Below are 9,303 nucleotides of genomic sequence, written 5' to 3' on the forward strand. Positions count from 1 at the left end.
TCCAAAAATAGTTATATTGTCACGTGAAGATTTTTAATTTTCCTGCATCGATTTGCTTATACATCTCTATTGCTATGCATCGAATAACGACGCAATTTTGATTATATTTTGGTTTGAGGTTTTCGATCATCACTGAAGGACTCCGGGTAACTGCAAAGGATTTGTATTTGCTTCATTTTCCGTCTAGACACATCGGGTTTAGAGAATGATGGTCTATTTGAGCGAAATTATCTCATTTTCTCTCTCTTTCTCTCTCTCTCTCTCTCTCTCTCTCTCTCACTCTCTCACTCTGTCTGTCTGTCTTACACACACACACACACACACACGAGATATACGGGATAAACATATTATATTGATACTTGTTGCGCAAAACAAAGGCAGACAAACAAACAAAAAACAACCGCAAAAACTGCAGCTTATTAATTCCGAATAGCAAGTAGGTGAATATCCAAGCTGGCCTAATGAGTTAAACACCCACACATTTTCTATTCCGTGAACATAATTATACAAGTTTTAGTAATAACGGTTTTTAGTCATAACGGTTAAATTTGTTAAAGAGAAACTGGTTATCCTAATATGCAGATCCCGGGAGACGAGAAGCCATTCCCGTCTGCGCTTGATAAAACGTTGCTGTCAGAAGGAAAGGTTAGGCTTTTTAGGATTAAAGTCAGTCAGATTTGCTGCCAAAGTTCAAAAAATTAAAAGAAGAATATCTACTCTTAGATAGATCTCTTTTAGCTTATATTTAAAATCGTTATGGAGGACAAAGTAACACTTCTTCAATGCATCTCAAAAACTCAAAAAATAAATACAAAAACATTGGCTAAGGTCACTCTTAACGAGTCTTAATATTATTGCTGAATTAAAATGAAAGTCATTACGATGAATTGCTTAAGATTATTAATTCAAGTTTAGCCATGTATATGGAGGAAATAAGAAACATAAATCACGTCCAGCTCCTCAGAAAAACGAACAAACGTCCACTCTCAGAACTCAACTTCTCTGGGTTTCGTGGGCGTGGTCGCTGCCCCACGTTCCAGCTCACACAAGGGGTACTGGGACACAGGGTATCTGGTTCAGCCTGAGTATATTTCGCGCCGATTTGGGGGTAGTTATAGTGTTCGTTACATCATGAACTACGTCACGAACTATCTTCCGTATTAATAAAGGCTGGAGATTTCACCTTAGATGTTAAAACATGTTTTTACAATGTCAGGAGGAAAGATAAAAATATATTTCCAAGTTAAAATAAAATTAAGAATATCGAACGAAAAATTTAAAGTAAAAGATGACGAGTGTGAAATACTCGAAATATTAGAGATAATAATGAAAATTTAATCAAATACATATTAAATTCAGATAAATAGAAAATCAAGTGAAACAGACTTTCGAGTCTTAGGAACGAAACAAATATGAGAACTTTATAAATACTCGAAAAAAGAAAACGGCCACAAAAAGGGGTAACTTTACAAAAACTACAAACACAATAGAACAAATACAAAGCCAAACAAAGAGGCTTGATCCCCTAAAAGAACAGAGGCGAGCGAGCGAAGTCTGGGCGCGGCCGAAGACGGGAACCGAGTGGCGAGGAGAGGCTCTTGAAAGCCCGAGCGGAGACGGACAAGATGCCACCTTCCATTGTTGTTATTATCAGCAGTAGTAATAAGGGTAGCAGTACTATGATTATTGTTATTATTACTATCATTGTTATTAGCATTATGTTTATCATTATTTGCTTTACATTTTTCATTATTATTATCATAATGGTTTTACCGTAATTTTATAAGGATTATCCCTATCATCATCCCTATTATCTTTATATTATTAATGTTATTATCATGATAACCATTATTGTTAATACTATCATTATCAGTATTATCATTATTGTTCTTATTACCTTTGTTATTACTATTATTATTGTCATAAATGTATATACATTAATGATAACAATACACACACCACCGAGCGTGTAAGCAAAACAAAATGCTGTCTATATGCGACGCCATAGCCATGCACGAGCATACAATCATGCAAAAGCCAAATCCTGACTATCCAAGCGACGCTAGAACCCCGATAGCAGGCGAGCAACGAAGCCGCTCGAATCTCCCCGTCTGCCTGCGCTGATCGCGTGGAATTTGACGAATAATGGGAGTCAAGAACGAGCGCTTCACGTCATTCAAAATATTATGAAATCGTTGTTTTTGAGGCCTGCTCTTACTATCAATGTGTTTCTATGCCCTTTGTCGCGTGTTGGTGCTCCATGAAAATGTAACAAGCCAGAGGGTTTCTAAGTAAAAATTATTAAAGAGCGGGAGAAAGAGAGAGAGAGAGAAAGAGAGAGAGTCAAAGTCAAAGTCAAAACATTTTATTCCATTAAATTACAATGGTTATTCTTTACATAAATACATATATATTTACATTTGAATATTTAAGAAGTGTTCTTTTAATTTCATTTTAAAATTACAGAAGTTGTTAATGCCTCTTAAATTATCTGGTAGCATGTTCCATAACTTGGGTCCACGTATTTCCATTTGTCGTGCCCCTGTATTGGTATTCGATCTCTTGACAAAAAGGGAATTTACTTGGCGTGTCTGGACACCTGATGTGTTCCCTACGGTTTGCGAGGCCATTAAGAGAGAGAGAGAGAGAGAGAGAGAGAGAGAGAGAGAGAGAGAGAGAGAGAGAGAGAGAGAGAGAGAGAGAGAGAGAGAGAGAGAGAGAGAGAGAGAAAGAGAGAGAGAGAGAGTGAGAGAGAGAGAGAGTGAATGTGCGAGAGAAAAAAAAAAATCCGGTTATTGATATTTCCATTTTTTTCTTACTCATTGAAGAAAATGTCTACTTACTAGCCATGGAGAAAAAGTAGTAGTTACAGATGCAACTAACCGATTATTGTCCTAATCACACAATGATCGCTTTCTATGACGATAAATAAAATCCTCTAGTACACTCAATATACACGCTCGCTCCCACAAACATTAGCTCGCATGCACCGACACACACATACACGCGCATTCACACATATACAAACGCTTATACACCCACCCACACGCACGTATGAACATGCACAAGCACACATACCGAAATACACGCACACACACACACACACACACCGCAACCATAAATATGCATGAACACACACACACATACACGCACGCTCTCGTTATTATCATTATTACTATTATAAACAAAAGAGTAACGCCATCGTGCTCATATGAGACACCCGAATCGTGAGTTTAAGAGCAACGAAATCGCTCGCCTCCTCCCCTTTGCCTGCTTTGATCGCGTGGAATTTGGCGGAGAATCAAAGGCAATGCTGCATGTGCACTTTATATCACTTGTGGACGTGGATCAAAGTTTACGACTAGAAGCGATTGAAATTTAAACTGTATTGGGGTACTAAACGCCAGATAGAAAACGAGTCTCTTTTGGCGTCAAAGAGATAGAAGAAGAAAAGGACGGGGAGGGAGAGGGAGAGAGAGAGAGAGGAGACACATACACGCGCGCGCGAGCACAAAAAAAAAAAACAAGCACACACACACACACACACACACACGCACACACACACACACATACACAAAAGCACGCGTGACACACACACACAGACAAACACACACACGCATGCATACATGTAGACAGACATCCACGGCCGAGATCCAAGACAAGAGAGTCTAACTTACCTTACTCAGTGTTTGTCAACAACTAAAGGGACTAATGAAGTTAGTTTGTTATATAAGTCCTTGTGGTGTAACGGCTAGAACGACGGTCTTTAAAACCGTAGATCCGGGTTCAATTCCCGACTGGGACTCTCAAAAACCACTTTTTCTTTTTCTTTTATTTTTCGTGCTCTTTTCCCCACATGTAAACAAGGCTCTAATGTGTAACGCGAGTTCTAAGAAAGAATAAATTGATAAAATGAAAATGAAACAGGCATGTATCAACAGGAATCAGGGCTCCTCGGAGTAGCGATCGCTTGCAAAGGGTTTACCTGCACGTTAAGGCCCAAGAATTTAAGACCTAAATTTGCCTTACAGATTCAGCGGAAAGCGCTGTGATTTGAGTGAACAAGGCGATTGGAATTTACACGCGAAAATGCACAAAATATTATTGACGAAAAGATCACGACAATAATCATGATGACGCTCAGTAAAATAACGAAAATACTAATGTCACAATATGAAAAGCATTTGTAAAAACTGCAGATTTGAGAAGCAGTTTTAAGTAGATAATTTCGCTCAAATAGACCATCGTTCTCTAAACCCGATGTGTCTAGAGGGAAAATGAGGCAAATACAAATCCTTTGCAGTTAACCGAAGTCCTTCTGTGATGATCGGAAAATGGCACAAAAATGGGCGAACACAGAATCATTCCCCAGGACTTAACGCCTGTCTGGCTTGACTTCAAATCGGACTTTGCCTCAAACCGAAGTATAATCAAAATGGCGTCGTTATTCGATGCATAACAATAGAGATGTATAAGCAAATCGATGCAAGTAAATGAAAAATTTTCACGTGACAATATAACTATTTTTGGATTAACAATGACTACGCTTAGAGTCTACGCATTTATCAACCCAGCTTTTATAACTTGGGCGATGATGTGTAAACAAAAATGGCTTACTACAACATCAGGGTGATATGAGAGTGCAAGACTGGGCCAGCACTACACAAACGGAGTTAGCAGGTGTACTCCTTGCAACGAAAAAAAATAATTTGATAACAGTCCCTATCGGGAATCGAACCCGGAACTACGGTTTTAAAGACCCTTGTGCTAGCCGTTACAGCACAAGGACTAATATAACTATAATGCTTCATTAGTCCCTTTAGTTGTTGACAAACACTGAGTGTGTGTGTGTGTGTGTATGTGATAGAGAGAGAGAGAGAGAGAGGGGGGAAGAGGGGAAGAGGGAAAGAGGGAGAGGAAAAGAGGGAGAGGGAGAGGGAGAGGGAGAGAGGGAGAGAGGGAGAGAGGGAGAGAGGGAGAGAGGGAAAGTAATACATATACGTCTTCACAACACAGTTTCTTTAGAATGGAGGCTGATGGAAGAGAGAAAAAAAGAAAAGAAATATGAGAGAGAGAGAGAGAGAGAGAGAGAGAGAGAGAGAGAGAGAGAGAGAGAGAGAGAAAGAGAGAGAGAAAGAGAGAGAGAGAGCACAATTGCTTGTCTGCGTGCGGATGTAGCCACAAACCAGTTCACTTTGAGAAAGGGAAAGCATAAACGTGAGAAGTACTTTGAACAGGCGTCATGTGGACATTTGAACAAGGATATTCATTGTCTCGCCGTTGTAAAATCAAACAAACACATAAATAAAAAAAATAGGTAAATAAAGCAATGAATAAAATAAAAATGAATAAAAACATATATAGTATATAAAATAACATAGATAAAGCAGCGTTACCAACTTTACGGCACTGCTATCACTTTCCGTTTTCTGTGTTCAGCGGGATTACACAGAGAACGGGAATTCGAAGGGAGACCAAAATAATATAAGGCTTCACCACATCAAGAAGATACATACTGAACGCCTTTTTTGGTGTAACGTAGCTTACTTTCTATATATATATATATTCAGTTCTCCAAGGGAAAGCCGAACGTGTTAATTCTCCCAGGATAAGTCAAAGATAGGAGAGCTAAATACGAATACGGTACCTCTGTCTATCCAAAAACATTTGTTTTATTTCAAATGATCTAATCAACTGAATTTATATGATGAAATGTTTCAAGGAAAGAATGAAATGATGCTATCGTTAATAAGATGAAGCTGAATAGAGACCATGAGGCAGAGTGCGCTGAGGCCGATTTACACGACGGTGCTTTTGGCGCTAAACGGTAGCTTCTTTAATCGCCAACTTATCGCTCTCGGAAAGCGAATTTCAAGCTGATAAAGACGCAAGTGGTAGGCTGTTTACGCGATGCTGGTAAAACTTATAAATTTCGAACAGTCCCTGGCGTCCTGGCGTTGCAGGAGGACGTGCTGGAGCCGCTGTTGTCCTTTGTGCAAGGGAGCTAAAAGCTAGAATGGTGATTCTGTTATGACAAAACAGTTTCGCGTATCTGACTTACCCTTATCCTTAAAAAATGTATTTGTCCATTTAAATCTAATGTTCCATATAATGGGATAGTTTTAAGTAATTTCAAGGAGGGTGAATATTTAATTTCCATTCAGTCGAGCTAGTTTTGGGACGATCCTAGAAAGGAAACTGGACAGTGCCCCGGCAGCAGAGCAGAGGCACCCTCGCTCACTGCCGTCGTCGTCTGGACTTGGCATTTATTCGCTACCGAAACGCTTGACGCTAGCGGTAAAGCTGAACATATTAGCTTTATTGTAGCATCAAACAGACGGTCCGAATTTATGATTCACGAAAAGTCTCAATGCATTAGTTTAATTAGCTGCTACTAGATGGTGCAGTTCCAATAAGCAATTGTTTGATTTCTATTTAAACTTTCCTGGCAAATTCTAATTCCCTATAAATCTACTACTTTCTACTTCGCATCCTCTGACCTCCTTTGCTTCTATTTCTTCTTATATTGCACATTTTCTCCGACAAATTAGCTACGAGTGCATAATCCTTCCCATTCATCACGCAGACACCACCCCTCCTGGCACCCATCCTTCACCCTCCCCCGTTAACGGTTCAATCAATACTTCTTAATTCCTCACTTGCCTTAACTGCGGGATCCAAACAGGCACCAATTTCACACTGCAGGCTGGAATTATGGGAATTTGGCTTTTCCCCATTAACGCATATCCCCAATCACACCTCCGACGTAGTTTACTCACTTCTCTTACTTCTTTTATGTACTCCTGCCATTCGTTATTACTTACGCTGGTTTTACTTAACTCATGCATAACAGGCCACACTTCCGCCATTTCCGGAGAGGCATTCATTCCCAACAAATAGCTGTTTGTCTCCCCCGCGAAATCACACACATGTAGCATGACATTCTCTACTTTAACGCCACTAATTACTATTGTAGTTACAACAACTTTTACAGCTTAATAAACTTCCTCCTGTCGATCTTACTCTAAACTTTGAAGGCGTTAATTGTAATCACCGAGGACTCAAGCAATTTCCGTAGATGTTGCTAATAATTAAGGACACTTCTGCTAATAATTAAGGACTATTTCCACTCCTCCTACTATAGCCATAACTCTATTCTTGCTAGTAAATAGTATTTCCGTTCATACCCACCATTTCCTTTGTGATAATCATGCTCATGAGGCCCCCCGGGCTGGTGGGCTTTTCTCCCGTTGGGCCTCACTAGTTTTCCGCCGTTCTCCCCATTTCGTTCATTTCTTTAGTTTCCCTCTTCGTAAATTCCTTCCATTCACATTCCCTCGTCGCCATCCACTCACTCCATTCGTCCAACGAGTCATTTGGTCGCTGCTCCATTCTGTCCTTCAGTTTCAACCCTAATGCAGGTGCTCTCGTATTTTTCGCTAAACACTCGCCAATCGTCCTTTCCTCCATGCATCCCGCTGTGCCGAAGCTTCTCGTTCAGGCCAAGCAACGTATCCAGAGATTCCCAAACTGACACTTTCCTCACATAGACTCTCACTAGTTCCCTACTCATATCATCTTCACTTGGCCCATTCTAACTTATAATTGTCTTTCAGCTGCTGATCCTTCGGCATTACTGCTCTTTCCACTTTCCTATCCCATTTCCTTACAGCTCCTTTCCCCAAGTAACTTTCCATCTTAGGATCATTCCTGAAAGGGCATCTTGAACTGGGCTGAGTTCTATGTAAATTAGCAGGATCTTCTAACCCACTGACGTCCTGTTCCACTGACGCGATTCCTCACAGCCAGTCTCTCCTTAACAGCTGGGAACTCACCCCTTGCTGCCCTCGCGCAATTTCCATCCCGTTTAATCCGCACAAACAACAAATACATGGAAAACAGATTAATGATCAATGGTGCTACAATTAATCCTGACATGTGCTGTGCATTTTTCAGGGAACGCTCTGCTGCCCTATGTGAAGGCGGCTGATTTCAGTATGTTAATGATTTAATGTCCTTGCACCTTCTTCGTGGTTCCCTTTTTACGTTTAGCTCATTGTTCACTTGCGGAGAGATTGGAAGCGCCAGGACTTTAACCATTTATTAAGAGAAATATACACATATATAACCCAATTCGATAGCGTGATCACGACACTCACAAATTATAATTTAATGATGATATAGTACACAGCGACCGGCAGACAGACAGATAGCTGCAGACAGAAACAACGGCCAACAGGCAAAACAGCAGCCAGCGGGCAGACAGCATTCAGCAGACAGCCTGTGTACAATCTCATTAGATTATTAATTATATCAAAATCTTAATTTCAGTAATACAAACGACTGTTAAAAAAAATCTCTCATGCTTACTATCGATGCCATTATAATATACTTTTCTAACCACCTCACTTTCACGGCTTAAACTCACCTTATGGGCCAGCCTCCCTTTTTTTCTATATTCATACCTTAATCAACCACGCGTAAGGGTTCTACATATTTACCCCCCCCCCCTCACACACACAAAACCAATAACACAAGCGAACAATTTTACTACATTCAAAGATACAAATAACCAGGAAACAGAAGAAGTTACGGATGCGTGGTTGGCTCGGTCGCTTCCTCCCGCGATCGACTCCATCCCAAGCCAAGTGAAGTGGGGTTCACGCAGGCGCCACTCTTTTACTGTTGGTTTTTCAGCTTCTCTATCGAGTATGTGTCATTATCTTTAAAATTGAAACTAAGGTAATGATACTTATGATAAAAACAATGATACGAGGGAGGAGCCGAGAAACACCTTTAAAACAGCAGTCTGTCAGCCTTTCGCTGTATCTGCGTTTATATCTATCTACCTATCTATCTATATGCTTCAATCTATCTATATCGATACAATTATCTATCTAACCCTCTATATCTCCATCATCCGCCTGTTTGTTTATCTATCTATCTATGTAATTCCTCTATCTCTCTATCTCTCTATCTATCTATCTATCTATCTATATATCTGTCTATCTATGTAATTTTGCTATCTATATATCTATCTGTCTACCTATGTCTTTCCTATCCATCTCTCTATCTCTCTCTCTATCTATCTATCTATCTATCTATCTATATAGCTATATATCTGTCCGTTAATATATTATACACTGTACACACCTCGCGGGCGGGCGGAAGGAGGCGACCGCCCACCCACGCCCACGCCGGTCATTTTCAAAATGGAAGAGCAACAGCCAAGCATATTATCAATATGGCATAGGGCAAAGGTCCGGCCGAATTATGTCATTTTGAATTATATTAAGTAATAAC

This window comes from Penaeus chinensis, chromosome 36 (genome assembly GCF_019202785.1).
Source record: "Penaeus chinensis breed Huanghai No. 1 chromosome 36, ASM1920278v2, whole genome shotgun sequence".
NCBI lineage: Eukaryota > Metazoa > Arthropoda > Malacostraca > Decapoda > Penaeidae > Penaeus > Penaeus chinensis.